Genomic DNA, 13,714 nt, shown 5'->3' on the forward strand with positions numbered 1-13,714 from the left:
AGGAGGCAGAGATTGGGAGGATCTTGGTTCAAAGCCAATCCCAGCTAAATAGTTCGTGAGACCCTATCTCGACAAAAACCCATCACAAAAAAGGGCTGATGGAGTGGCTCAAGGTGTAGATCCCAAGTTTAAACTCCAGTACCACAATAAATAAACAAATAAAAATATCAATTGAACCCATACCAGGTTTTAGAAAAAGTCTGACTCTAACCCATAAAGATGTTGTCTTTTCTTTTCCCTAACTAAAGTAGATTTAGTTTAGATAAATGCAATTGTTTCCCAAAGATCAATCACCATCATTCTCCTCCTTCTCCTTTCTCTCTCTGTCCTAACCCCCACACACACTTCAGTCTTTTTCATAGCACTATATTTATTACTAAATGCTCTCAACTAGGGCTTCAGTTCAAGTAAAGTGCAAAATGTTTTTTCTCTTCCATAAGTATTACTAAACTTTTCTACCAGCTAGTCATTGTAATATTTCATATTCAAAATGACTAAAACTAAATAACTATTTAATTATTAACAGAGCAAGATTATCAAAATTATGCCTTGAAAAAAGCCAGCCATGGTGGTTCACACCTGCAATTTCAGTACTGAGGAGGCTGGGCAGGAGGATCATGAGTTTGAGGCCAAGTTTGAAAAAAAAAGAAAGAAAGAAAGGAAAAATGAAAACAAGCACAAAACATGCTAAATACATTGGTAGACTTGATCCTTAGATAGAAATTAAGAATATGAATTTTAATATAGGTAAATTCTAAGTCCTACAAACATCTATCACACAGATAGATGTGTGATATATTTGTATATAAGATACCAATTCTTTAAAAGGAATTGATAGGACACTACGAAAAGTCTAGTAAATCTTAGACTCTGTGAAGACAGTACCAGCTCTAGACCAAGAAGGAAAACTATTCCATTAGTCTCTGGGCAAAGACTACTTGAGCCCAATCTTTGAGATAGTTATTGGAGCTTACCACTAGTCAGCCAGCCAGGAAACATCAGTAAAAGCAATCAGGAAGGAAGGAGTCTGAGAATCCTTTCTTATGACAAAACTTTGTTTATAAAAGAGGAGTTACTTTGGGTCAAATAGTTCACATCAAGTCTTTGAAGAACTGCCATGTGAAAATGTAGCTATGAAGTACAAAGTACATGCAACATCCAACTGAAAAATGGGGTGCTGAGGCTGTAGCTCAGTATTAGAGCTCTTGCTTATCCTGCACAAGGCCCTGGGTGCCTCCCTCCACCCACATATATACACACAAAGACTTTTCTAACAAAGATGTTAACTGCACACACACACACACACACACACACACACACACAATATATATACGTGTGTATATATATATATATATATATATATATATATATATATATATGTATGTATATAGGGTTTTTTTTGCCATAGAATAGTCTCCGTATCACCAAAAATATCCAGGCATTAACAGCTGCATTAAAGAAAAGTCATCTAACCTAACAGAAAGACAATGGACTTCATTGGTATTAAATTCTAATATTGGCTTAATGCTACCCAAGTCATCTTGGAGAAGTTACTTACTTCTCTGAGTCTCATCTCTTCATATATAATATTGGATAATATTATTCTGGGTGACTGTGACGATTATACATAATGCATGTGAATCATTTGGCCTTTATTATTATAATTATACCATAAATTATTGTAATTTTTAGAAATGTATAGGGAGAAATTTTGAAAACATTAGCTCTAAGCTCCTCTACAAGTCCAAGATATTGTGATTCCAGATTTGCTAAGAGCCTGGTTGATGTATATAATAATATCGTTTAAATCCCATGGTTTTTCTACATCACAACCTTTATCTCTACAATAGTCAGGGTTCTCCAGAGAAACAGAACTTGTAGGATTTGTGTACCTATCTACAATGCAAAGGGAGAGAAAGAGAGAAAGAGAGAAATAGAGAGAGAGAAGGGGAGAGAGAAAATTTTATTTTAAGAGAATTGATTCATGCAGTTACAGATGCTAGCAAGTATGAAATCTTTAAGGCAGGCCAGCAGGCTTGAAACCCAGAGAAGGGTTGATGTTGTAATCTCAAATCCAAAGACAGTCTGGAGGCAGAATTCCTTCTTTCTCAGGATGTCTCTGTTTTATTTGATTTGGTTCAGTTTGGTTTGGTTTCTCTGATAAGCTTCAACTAAATAGATGAGATTCATCCATATTTGGCAGGTAATCTGCTTTACTTAAATTCTACTAATTTAAATGTTAATTGCATCTTTAAAGATATCTTTACAGTTTGAGATAAAGATATCTTTCTTAATATCTCTTATGTTTTCTCTTCAACAGAATCAGAGAACAAGAAGGTAGAACAGGCTCTGCCCAGAAAGGGGTGAGGGGGAAGTGACCCATATAATGTATATACATATGAGTAAATGTAAAAATGATAAAATTAAAAATATACGTATCTTTACAGCAACATCTAGAATAATGTTTGATGAAACATCTAAGTACCAAAACCTATTCAAAGTTGACAGATATTAACTGTTGACTTCATCATTTCCCCCTTAAGTAAGTGACACTTGTGTCATGTGATGCTATCTCCCCATTGGTATTACATAGTATCTCTACTTCTGTTGGCCAACTGCAAAGATTCCCTCTATAAGTATTGTATTCCAACACTGTCATCGATCAAATAGGACTACAAGGCCTCTGACTACATAAATTTATTCCATATTCCATTCTGTTTTCCGAAGACAGCAATTTGAGTTGTGGTGTATTTTGGAATGATTAAAGCTTTTCTAGAGTTTGGTAGCAAAGTAAACTGTAAACTGTATTTTTTCATTTACCACAATCTCCTGAGATTTTCTTCCCAGGGACATGTGCCACCCCTACCCTCACTAATTAGTATGAATAATCAGAGGAGGTGAATTTGATCAAAGTACATTATATGAATGTATGGAACTACTACAATGAGCCCCCTTTGTACAATTAATTTTCACCAATAAAAAAAAGTGTGAGTGATCAATATGTAGTCTCCCAAAAGACAAATTATGCACAAACTCCACATCTTGACTCTTCCACATCTGTGTTCTTGTACGTGGAGCCCTATAAAAAAATCAAAAAGGAAAGGACTGTTTTACTAGCGTGACCTGGTTTGTTTCTCCGCAATTCAACTGAGCTTCTGGAAAGAACTGAGAGGACTGGCTTATTTCAGGTCCATGTTTTTCTCTAAGTTATAGGCATACTTCCTCTGTGCCAAATGAACTATCTGAAGTGCAGATACTTTAAATACGTCCAACTGTCTTCAAATTGTTCAGTGTGATGTTGGCTATTTTTAAAGAATATATCAGGGGATGCATATTGGAATATCTACTGAGAAAATGGAAAAATGTCCGGGGTAATGGTTGAAACTGGATTATGAGGATGCAGGGATTATTTTATCCTGTTCTCTGTTCTTGTATGTGTTTGATAATTTTATAATAAAAAGTTATAAAAAGATTTCTACATGGTTGATATTTTATTAGCATTTAAAAAGCAAAACTGGAACCGTGTGTGTGGATGTGAGCCTGTAATTCTAGCATTCCGGAGGCTAAGGCAGGAGGATCATATGTTTAAGGCTAACCTAGGGCAAAAGGCAAGAGCTTCTCTTAAAAAACAAATTTTAAAAAAAAGTGAAACAGGTGAAGATGTTTGGCTGGCTACTTGATGCTTCCAATTGCAGTCAGCGCATGTCAGTTTATGTTTCAAGAATTAAGTGATCATAATTATTATGTTGCTTTTGTCTCTAGAGTTGTGCCCACATCTCTTAGTCCACAAGCTGCTTCCTTTGGGAAGGAGGGCAAATATTTTCAATAGAAGCACAAATTTCCTAGCATTTGGAGTTTAACAAATAACTGTATAGAAGAAATTCAATAAATCATGCAATATAATAATTTTCAACACTACTTAAAGCTTAACCACAAGGATTAATGGATTTAGTCATTTGCTAGCATATAATACTCTGAGAGTTGGGAAGGATTGCTGTTCATTACAACTACCATTGTTTTAGCAGTTGCCTCTACCTTCCTCTCACTAACTTTAGCACAGTTCTTCACTGGGAATCTTTGGGAGCATACAGAAGATAAAAAATATCCTTACCTTTTCTTTCCATAGTTAAACTAAAAGAAGAGTGAATTCCCTTTTGTGATTCCTCTATGATCCCTAGGGAAAAATGTCACATAGAACTTTGGGTGGATAAGTATGCAAACTGCCTGACTTCTAAGAAAGATTTGTCTGCAAACAAGTTAATTTAACAGGCTGCTTTCTCAGAGTTTGTACTAAAGTCTCATCATTGTAAATTATTCCTTTACACTGTTCTATCTGATGTAAGTGATAGGTAATAAGCTATTGGATCACTGCAGAAAAATCCATATCTATACTATTATAAAATTCCAAATACTATTTTTCTCTAACGGTTTTCTTAAGTAAGTTATATTTTTAATGTCATGTGCTACATGAACACAATTTCAAGTCTTCTCTTCCCAATATACAGCTCCTGCTGAGCTAATAGTTTTCTATTTTCATCTTGCTATTTATAATTTATTGATGTTTCTTTCCAAGAATTTTTGGTTTAATCCACAAAGCTCAAATTAACCAGCTGAGTGTCCTCTGTCATTGTTGAAGCATTACAGTTTTAATGTCATTATTCGATCTTAAAAATATTTTTAAATAATGGATAAATAAAATCCTTCAAGACTTTTAGATTGCAGCCCATAATCATTTATGTATTTTTAAATGCTCTTGATATGTTGCCAAAGAAGTATGTGTATGTACTATTTATAAAAATCATTCTTAGCCTCATTTTTTTAAATGAGTTGAAAAGGAATAATTTGGAAATTTATTACATTTGTTTTCCTCCCTTTGCTATGTCAACTTCCCTGGCTTCACATTCTTTTTGAGTTACAAAAAAGAATTTGACTGTCTAGACACAAAAAATAAGAATACAAGGCTTACTTTGAGTAAATTACTAACGTGTGTTGGCCAACAATGGATAGATTTTTTCTAACACTTTTGCACCGTTCCATCGAAGGAATCTATGATCTAGGAATTGTATTTGTTTCACATGTTCTCTTCACCCTTTTCATTGCATTAATAAAGATTTCTCCAAAGAGAAACTACCAAAAAATGTAGAGCTTAGCCTGAAATATCTTCCATCAACTACATTTTCATTGGATAAATGTATATACAATACAGGATACAAACTTTGCGAAACAAATCTAGAAACAAGAGATGCCTCCTGTTTCCCTGGCCTGCGTTTTGATAACCTCAGTCCAGATTTTTGTTTAAAAAGTATCATGGCCTATTTAGAGTAGAAAGACTTTGGAGCTACTCCATGACTTCATTTAATGGATGCAAAACCAAGGACTAATGTAAGGAAGAATTTTTTAACTACTCAATGTTCTTTGGGATCTATTGACCTCTCACAGATCTCTTTCCTAAGCAGGAAGCAGTGGTAGGGAGGGCAATCCAAATCTGGCCCATAGATAAAATAATGGAAGACCTTATCTGAAAAATATCTAAAGCAAAAAAGGCTGGGGGCATGGCTCAAGTGGTAGAGCACCTGCCTAGCAAGCATGAGGCCCTGAGTTCAATTCCTAATACTATTTTTAAAAAATCAGGTCTTTATCTGTTCCTTTGGTGAAAATTATGGAATGCATGCAATGTTTGCTGTGTTTAGCCATGGCAGAAAACACATAGCATGTTTTATAATTTCCCTAAAGGGATTTTAAAATACTCATAGAAATTTCTTAAACTGAATAGCTACTACTAATCTTGTGATGCTCTTTGTTTTACTTACTTGCTAATGCAACTGCATTCAGATCCTATTGTATTTAAATCTAGGCATAGCAGGACAGGTTTCTAGCTCTGTGTGCAACAGTGTACTCCTGTATTATCACTGCAAGCAGTTCAGGAGAGTAGTGAGGATTCAGCTCCATAATGTCTCCATAATGTCTACTGGGAATGACAAATTAAGCAATTTTATTTTCTTTTATTAAATCTGTTATAACTTGATACTTTGGTGCAAACTTTGGTGACAAAACTCTGAAGAGGTTTTATGATTTCCTTAATGTGATTTTTTTTTAAGCATCAAAACTAGAAAATGCAAAACTAGAAAATTCTGTAGAATTTTCATGGAAAAAAATCCTACACACACACACACACACACGTCTACCATGCCTGAGATTTATTATCTGACATTTAGTATCTCAAAGCAAAAGAATGAAAGGACATGAGTATTTAGCAGACTTCTTACCTCACCATATTGTTGAGAGTTCATGCCTTAAAATCTTTTATTTTTAAAATTACTCCAAATTTTGCCTTTGACCATATAAAATGTCACCATCTTAATATAAATATTATGTCTCAAACAACTAAAAAAGGACTCAAACTGGTATTATGAAAAGATACATTTCTTGTGGCTTCACATACACAAAAACACAGGTCATGGTAACCTAGTTTGAGAGTCTGAAAGTACAAAATGTACTTGCTAGCAAAATCAAGCTTAGTTTTATAGAATTAGCAAATCTCAATTCCAATTTCACAAGACATCTGTATAATTTAGACAAAATTTAGGTTACCTGAGACCAGGAGATGAGTTGGAGATGCAGTGTCAAGTTTTCCAAAAAAAAGTAGGCAAAAGATGGGGCTCAGGGTAGACAGGCAGGTGGCTGGATATCAGAGAGTCGTTCACTTGTTCATTCAGTCCCTTCTGAAAGATATAACTGTACAGCAACACGAAGATGGATACATGGCAGTGTCTAACCAAAGAAGCTCAGAAGCTAATGGGAAAAAACATGCACCTGAGTTTGAGATAACAAATGGAAGTGAAAAGAGAGACAGACAAAGAGCTTTGGAATGGAGGAAGTGGTAGCAACTTAAGCAGCAGCCTTGAAAGGGCATTCTGTCAATTTTGACTCTTACATTGTCAGAAGAGATTTAAGAATTGGTTTATGTTTCTGAGGCAGTTCTTCAACACCCAGAAAGAAATGTGAAAGATGCGGGTTTATTACTTTCTGCAAACTCAGATGTGGGGAGATAATATCTGGCTTCACATCAATTCTGAAGCCATTCTCAAGAATAACTGACTTTTTCTAGCAGGGTAATAACAGATTGGTTGCTTTTAAAGACTCATCCAGTTTAACCAAGTGCTTTTTCCACAATGGCTGAATCAGACCACAAAGATCTTACTGTAAAGGTTGTGTGGTCTCTGATACAAATTAGATGAAAGCACAAGACCTGAGTGATGAAGGTGGACTCCTACTATGTGTGTGAAGAGAAAAAGATACACAGTCGCCCTCTTGCTTTCCTTTTTTTTTTTGTGGAAGCACTGGCTTTGAACTCACTGTCTCACACTTGCTAGGCAGATGCTCTTTCCACTTGAACCACTCTGTCAGCCTTGTTTTGGGTTCTGTTTTTTTGAGATAGGGTCTCCAAACTATTTGCCCAAGCTGGCTTTGAATAGCTATCCTCCTGTTCTCTGCCTCTCAAGTAACTAGGATTATAGGTGTGAGCCACCTGCGTCTGGCTGACCCCTCACTTTCCATAGGGAATTAGTTCTAGGACTCCCAAGAATACCAACCTCTGGAATGCTCCAGTCTCCAATATAACATGGCACAGTATTTGCATATAACCTATGCATCTCCTCCTGTATACTTTAAATCATCTCTAGATTACTTGTGAGACCTAATACAAAGCAACTGCTATGTAAACAGTTGTTACATTGTATTGTTTAGGGAATAATGACAAGAAAAACAAATCTGCACATATTCAGTACAGATTCAAATTTTTTCTCAAATATTTTCAGTCTGTAGTTTGTTGAACCCACGAATATAAAACCCACATATCTGGAGGGCCAACTAGAGTTATAGTTAAGAAACCTCCATTTAGCCAGGCATGGTGGTTCATGCCTATAAGTCTAGCTACTTGAGAGGCTAAGATCAGAAGGATCAAGGTTCAAGGCAAGCCCAGGAAAAAGATCACAAGATCCCATTTACCCATGGCTGGTGATGTAGCACATACTGTCGTCCCAGCTGCAGCAGGCAGCCTAAAATAGGAGGATCAGTGTCAGCTGTGTGTGTGGAGGGGGGGACCTTATCTCCAAAATAACCACAGCAAATAGGGCTGGAGTGGGGCTGAGGGTGTGGCTCAAGTGGTAGAGCACCTACCTAGAAAGTGTGAAGCCCTGAATTCAAATCCTAAGATTGCAAAAAAAAAAAAGAAGAAGAAGAAGAAGAAGCTCCTGTTTTGCTGACTTGAGCAAATGAGATAGAAAAACAGAGCAAGGAGAAGAATTTTTTGTGGGGATTGGAAAGAGAATTCGTTAACTTCAGGTTTGGACAAGTTGAATTTGACATGGCCTCAGAAGCCAACAAAATGGAGGTATAAATCATTCTATGAGGGTTTATAGGCTTGGATGTGAGGAGTGAGACTTGAACCTGGGATTTTTATTTGGGATTTGTCAGAATTTAAATAATGACAGAAGCTGTGAGAGAGGATAAAGATTACTTAGTTTACATAGTTGCTTATAGAGATTGTTTCATGTTATCCAGGCAGTTCAAACTGTAAACTTCACACCTGCTGTTGAAGGCAATTTTTACTGTCAAGTAAATAAGCTTAGCTAAATAAAACTAATAGATCAACTTAGAAAAATAGGCAGTTACTAGAAAAACAATTTCTCACAGACACTGAGTAGAATGGGAGTAGAAGAGACCAAAGCACTTCCCTGAAGAAGGCAGCCTTTCTGTGGATGGGTTCAGGAGAAACCAGTTAACAAAGAAGTCTGAAAGATAGTTACCTAAGAGTCAAGAGAAAAATCACAAGAGTGCCTTTTCTTTCTGTCAGAGTAGATGGCTTCAGAAGAAAGAAGTGATAAAGTGTCAAATTCTTTCAAGGGTTAAACAAATAAATCAAAGGCTTACCCAAGGGGATGCCATTTGAGGGTTTTTTTGTTCTTTGGGATTTTTTGCAATGGTTTTTGAACTCAGGGTCTTCTGCATCATATTGGATCTTGATGAAAGCAGTTTTAGGGCAATAATTGATAAAGAAACAGAAAGTGAGACTTTGAGAAACTAGCAGGAAGTTTGAAACAGAGACACAAATATGAGTACCTTGTTCAAAAATTTAGGTTTAACTAAACAAAGATATGAGATCCCGGGAGGATCGTTAGTTTGGTATGGTGCTTCTTGTTCTTTTTTATTTTTTTTAATATCACACATTTGAATCCAGTGAGTGAGAAAGAACACGTAAGATGGAAGAGGTTGCAAACTAGAAAGGGAGGAAAATTCTCAGGTCCAGTGCAAGGATGGCGGAATAGACTCAGAGAGGAAGAGGCTGATCTTTTCCATTAAAACTGAAGAAAACAGGGAAGGAGGGCTGGGTCACATAGCAGTGCACAAGTGTGGTGCTGGAAAAGAGAAGGAATTTTTCTCTGAGGGCATTACTTTCCTCATCAGGAGCCACTGCAGACACTGAGATGAAAGGTGGTAGGAAAATGACTGAAGTCAGACGATTGAAGGGAATTAATTAGATTTGAAATCACCATAATGAAGAGTGGAAAGACAAACTTGCTCAGGAAATAAAAATATTGTCTACCAGTATTCAAGTCTCAGTTGAAGTGACCAAGATTAAATTTAACAACTATTAGCCAACCTAGAAATTTTTAATTTTGTCACTTTTTGTTTGTTTTAATTTTCTGTAGCCATTTTTAGAAGTTCAGAAAGAAATGTGAAGAATTCAGGTTCAGTACTTTCTTCAATCTGAGAGACCTAGATGTGAAGAGGTAATGTCTGGCTTATTTCAAGACGACCAGTTCTAAAGCCTTCCTCATGAGTGACTGATTTAATCCAGCAGTGAAAATCTGTTATTGATAGTTTTAAAGATTCCTCTCAATTGAATCATGTTGCTTCTCCCTGAAGGCAAAGTCCGGTCACAGAGGTCTTGCACTAAGGAACAGAGTTATACCCCATGCCCCCAATTTTAAGTCAGCTAAGATTCAACAGAATATGCATATGTGTGAGAGAGATTGCAATTGCCCTCAGTGAAAAAAGAGGGGAACAAGTTCCTAGCACTAATTCAGTCACAAGAATAATTACATATTTTCGCTGTTGTACAAAGTCAAGAGAACAAACAAGGAACTAGGCTAACTTGGTATGACATCCTGGCTAAATTTTCCTACATTCCTACTACTTAAGGGAGATTGGTCTGAGAGGTTGAATTGGGTTTACAGATAGGAATTAAATGGCTTCAAATGTGGATTGAAAGTTTGCAGAGTCAGGCAGATGACAAAACAAGGCTTTGTAACCTTAGAAGAGCTCCCTCCCTCCCTCTATTCCCTAATCACATACCCAGAGCATTTGTGTGGTATCACCAAAATGATGGGTGCTCCGACTAATATATGGGAATTAAAGAAATGCTGTGATCATGAGTGAATATATCATGATGAAATGAAAAGGAAGAATGACAATAAAACCAAAGTAAAAGGTCAGAAGTTCAAGAAATTTTCAAAGAAAAATTTCATACATGAATAAAAACAGAGAACAAGAGCAGAAGGATATAGAAATGCTACTAGTGCATATTCATTTTTCTTAAATATAGTATCAGTATTGACAGCATCTCCCTCCCTTCACCAAATCTATAGTCCCTGTCCCAATTTCATCCTAACTAGGACCAACCTTGGGCTTCCCTCTCTATCCTTGTGAAAGACAATGTGAATAAGACTCCTGCTAAGTCACTTTAGTGAGAACGTTCCACCCTTGGTATCTGAGTACTCTCGACATCTTGTCACCCTAACCTGTCTTCATCAGTGATCCTATCAAGTCAGTTTAGACAGAATCCCTTATCTCAACATTTCCTTTAGTAATTTTCCACCCACTGGTTCCTACCTTGCTCCTTGATTATAAATCCTTACTTGTCCTCCTGGAGTCAGAGTTGGGCTCACTCAGCCTCTTTCTCCTGCTACAAGACCCTGTCTTAAGGCCTTATTCCATGACTCCCTAAGAATAAGCCTGCCTTACTCTGATCTTTAACAAGACTCAGAAATATTTTTTTTTAACAGTATGCACAGTATAATGTAAGAACATGGGCAAAGGAGCATATCTGGGATAGAAGACAAAAGAAAGTGTAAATAGTGACAGTCAAGCACAGTGTTCAACAGGAAGCCATCACAGAACCTAGAAAGAGTCACTAATGTGGAGCAGCGTTAGCATCTGGAAAACCGGTAGGAGTCTACTAGAGGCAAAGGTGAGCAATGAGAAGACGGGGATTCAGAGTATTGGCTCTTAAATACTGGGGGCTCTGCTTTTGTTCTCAAAATGTTTCCTTCCAAAAGCTGCTAAAATTGAGGCTCTGGAGGTAACTCCGTGGTATAGCATGGGCCTTGCATGCATGAGGACCTAGGTTTGATTCCCAGCACTGCAAACAAACAAAAATGCTTAAAGTTTATCAAAACCATTAAATGAAAAAGAAAGAACCATATGTAATTTAGGAACAACAAGAACAAAGCCTGTGAGCTTTAAATAAGTTATTGGCACAATAACTGTTCTGCTACAGCTTTTATTCAATAAAGTTGAAGAAAGTCAAAGCTTTGAATGCACAAATACGCAGTTTTAATATGTTCAAAATACGCATTTTGAACTTTTGATGAAAACAAAAATATGATTTCATCTCCTATACTATTTCAGCTTTGGAAAATGTACTGCTTGGAGAATCTAGACACTTTCAAACTTCATTGTGTCAGGTTACATTTGAGTTGATCAGGGGTCGGCAAACATGTTTTGTAAACACTATTTTAGACATTGCAGGCCTAAATACAGGCCTAAGTACTCTTGCAGAGTATTCATTGCAAGAATTCAAATCCACTCTTGGCAGCTCAAAAATGACTATAGAGCCAGACACTCATGGCTCACGCCTGTAATCCTAGCTACTCAGGAGGCAGAGATCAGGAGGATCATGGTTTGAAGCCAATCCTGCATAAACAGTTCTTAAGACCCTATCTAGGAGAAAACCCATCATGAGAACGGTTGGCAGAGTGGCTCAAGAGGTAAGAGTGCCTGTCTAGCAAGTGTGAGGCCCTGAGTTCAAGCCCACTGCTGCCAAAAATGTAAAATGAGTATAGATAATATGCAAACAAATGGGCATGTGGCTGTATTCCAATGAAACTATTTATAAAAGCAAGTGGTTCATAAACTGAACCCTGGATTACTGTGCGGATTATAAATTGATTGGATGGCTCAGTTTATGTAATCAAGGTTTATTAAGTAAGCAAAAACTTATAGAACATAGTTTAATCTGTATTTATTTTGTTTGGGTATTTAGTAACTCACTGAAACATAAATTTTGAAGGCAAAATCTTTTCTTTGTCTACTATTGTGCTTCTAGCACCTAGAAAAGTCCCCAGCACATAGAAGGCATTCTGCATATATATTTAATAAATGCATAAATGAAACTATTTTTAAATTGGCCATTTCTTCACCAAATGAGTTGACAAAACTTCTTTTCCCATCTATAGCTGAAATTGAATTTTACTAACAAAATCTTTAGAAGTTACCATATTTTTCCTACATATCTAAATAAATATCCTATCTAAACATACCTCCTATGTATCCTAGTGAGAGGACAAATTGTCTATATTTTAAGTCAATAATTATCAATTTTCTTGCCTAAAAAAGTAACATTTCTTTCTCTCTGCATTTCTTTTCTATTACTAACTTGAAACATATCCTCACCCAGGAATTCTATTTCTTTCTCTTTGCATTCCTACTGTGGCAATATTAATTTGAGCCTAGATGGATAATCCTTCCTGAAGAACAGGTCAAAGCAAGAAGGAAAGTTTTAATATGTTCATACCATAAACATTGTTAAAACAGAAAACTTCTCACCACCAGAAAGCCAACCTTCTATTGCTAGTCATTTAGGGTGTTCCCAGTGTTCCTTGGTTCTCGGGAACCACATCTAAGATTAAGACCCAGCCTCAGGTACAGCAAAAAAACTACAGAGTAGGAAGATAAAAACAAGTGATATATTAGAAAGCAGAAATACACCTTGAGGCATAAGGTCCCTGTTGGATAAGGTCCAAATGCTTGGAATTTCATCCAATAGAGTGTGAATGATGAGAAATTGAGGGCTGTCCCCTGTGGCCCTTCCCAGATGGTTTGGCCTGGATGTGGAAAGGCCTAACCTATGCATTTGATCCTCTTTGCCATACTGGAATTAACTCTGATGTGGGGAGTGGGCTCCATAGAAGGCCATTGTCTTGATTGCTGGTCCATGGTGTGGGTCATCTGGTGTTTTTTGTTGTTGTTGCAGTACTGAGGTTTGAACTCAGGACCTTGCACTTTCTGGGCAGGTGCTCGACCACTTGGGATTGTATAATGGAGTCTTATCATTCCAGGTCATTTCTTGCTTAGGCCTACCTAACTGCCTATGACAACACCTCTACCTAATGAGGTATAACCAGACTGTTTGACCTACTATCCTGACTCTTCTGAGCATCAATCTGGGTTCTTTTTCTCCAGAGTCTAGTGCTCCACTTGATGGATTGGATGCATTGCAGGTTTGTGTCAGTGTTCAGGCTATGAAGCTATTTCACCATCCCTGCAGGAATCCAGGATGGCAGTGGGGGATGAAGTGCTCAGAAAAGTCTCAGAGTACACATGAATGACCTTCTGCTCAGGAGTAGGAAGATTGGATATAAGGTCCATGCCC

At 36.9% G+C, this 13,714-nt stretch overlaps 1 long non-coding RNA gene across 1 annotated transcript in view; it reads right to left on the reverse strand.

Annotated features, from left to right (window-relative positions):
• Positions 1–1,589: 1,589 nt before the first annotated feature.
• The window catches only part of LOC141420720 (uncharacterized), a 101,975-nt gene continuing 89,850 nt past the window's right edge, over positions 1,590–13,714 (reverse strand). Inside the window, exons 3-4 of the long non-coding RNA XR_012445265.1 lie at positions 6,592–6,735; positions 1,590–3,079 (exon numbers count right to left, since the gene is read on the reverse strand). This is a non-coding gene — a long non-coding RNA (uncharacterized lncRNA). The remainder of the gene's footprint in view (positions 3,080–6,591; positions 6,736–13,714) is intronic.

Source organism: Castor canadensis, chromosome 1, assembly GCF_047511655.1.
Source record: "Castor canadensis chromosome 1, mCasCan1.hap1v2, whole genome shotgun sequence".
NCBI classification, from domain to species: Eukaryota; Metazoa; Chordata; class Mammalia; order Rodentia; family Castoridae; genus Castor; species Castor canadensis.